A 2,118-nucleotide genomic window follows, 5' to 3' on the forward strand; every position below is an offset into this window, starting at 1 on the left:
CCAGAATTAAAGCGCCGGCCATGGTGATGGCGTGGGCCGCCATAGCAGCCGATTGTCGCTCCCCGCTCTTATTAATCGACCGCGGCATCAGAATAAATGCAGAATATTATCGCGAAAATATTCTGGAGGGTGTATTAAAGCCTTGGGCACGGAAATATTTTGGACATTCCAACTGGACTCAGTACGCGCCACTCGAGAACGGCTACAAAATGAGGATCCTCGCTTCATTTCTAGCGCAAAACGGCGACCAAAATCTCCGGATACCAATCCGTTGGACTATTGTGGAAAGCAAGGTTGGCACTAAAAAATGCCAAGGTATCGATCGCCTCAAGCGAGCGCTTCGCCGGGAATGGGCCAAAATAAGGACACCATAATTCGTGCCAAAGGTGACCAATTCGAAAAAATCTAAACTTATTCTAAAATTTTATGCTTTTTCTGAATTATTTATACCCTCCACCATAGCATGGAGAGTATATTAAGTTTGTCATTCCGTTTCTAACACCTCGAAATATACATTTAAGACCCCAAAAATTATATATATTCTTGATCAGCATGAAATTCTATACTAATTTTGCGATGTCCGTCCGTCTGTCCGTCTATGGAAATAACTCTAGCTTCCGAACGAAATGAAGTTGATTAATAAAATTTCACTCAAATGTATATTATGTCTGCAGGACTTTTGGTACTGAAAATGGGCCATGTAGGTCCATGTTTTTAGTATAGCCCCCATATAATGGTACCTCCCGATATTTGGTACTTTGTTGATTGTAGCGACATTATTTAGCGGAATTGTTCCAAATTTGGTATTTGAGGTTCGAAATTAATACTACAGCCTAAGACAGAAAATTGTCTGTGCAGATCCGCGTCTTCGTATAGCCCCCATATAACGGTACCTCCCGATATTCGGTATTTTGATGATCTTAGCGTCATTATTCACCGATTTTTTTTAAGTTTCGCATCTGAATATTGTAATGGCTTATGACAAAAGTTACTTATGCAGGTCCATGTCGTTGTACAGACCCTAATATAACAGCTACATTCGGTATTTTCAAGATTTTAACAGAATTTTTAAGGGATATTATTGTTTTTGGAATTGCTAAATTTATTCCAAATGATGGAGAGTATTCAAAGTTCGGCCCGGCCGTACTTGCAGCTTATTTGCTTTTATTAAAAAAAATTTTAAAAATATGTAAAAATTATGGCGATTGACTTTGTTGCAATTTTTTTTTTTTTTTTTTTGTCTCGCCCGGTATACATATCTATCAAATCTGTGCTGATATCGACATAATTTGGCAAATGTGTTGGTATGACGTATATGATATTTTGTACCGAAAGTGAATTCCACAATTTTTGCGGGAATATATTATGTAACGCAATAAGTATTAAATTAAATAATTCTTAAAATTCGAATGTAACACTGTCAAAGGAAATGAGATGGCCACGGTTCTTTGACATAGAAATCTCAATGTTGCTGTGTGAACAGCATTAACACAACACAATTACATCTGTCAGTAAAGAGAATGTAATTATTTATAAGAAAATTTACATACACATGTGTATGGCATGACCTGTAACCATGGTCATTACAACTGCAACTTGCTCTCATATACTCCACCGAATATCAAGTTTTCACGATGTGGGAAAAATAACACCAGCGAAAATTCTGTACATGAACTTATAATGTAAAAACCACAGAAATTTTTTGCGCTGTTATTTTGTGGTTTTCTATTTCTACTGTCGGTGACACACATGGTTTATGGCGAGAAAATGTTACGACGCGTGACACTTACAGCTTTACCATGTGGTCATCCATAGATACAGTGGTAATATCACTATGTGCCGCTATATGTGTGTGTGTCTTTGTAGTTGCATTAATTATAATTTGCTTGGTGTCAGGAAATTTTGAAGTAAGAGTATGTTTCAACCTTCAGCATTGAAAATGTGCAAATTGAGAGAAGGGGGAACATAGAACGATACCACCTTGTCTGCAATGAACTTTATTGATTTCAATGGTTAAACGTGAAATATTCAGATTTAAATGTTTAAAGATTTTATTGTGAAGGCTGTCCTGACTAAAACGATTTTTTTAAATAAAATATTTTAAAAATTGTGAAATTA

This window comes from Musca domestica, unplaced genomic scaffold (genome assembly GCF_030504385.1).
Source record: "Musca domestica strain aabys unplaced genomic scaffold, Musca_domestica.polishedcontigs.V.1.1 56, whole genome shotgun sequence".
NCBI classification, from domain to species: domain Eukaryota; kingdom Metazoa; phylum Arthropoda; class Insecta; order Diptera; family Muscidae; genus Musca; species Musca domestica.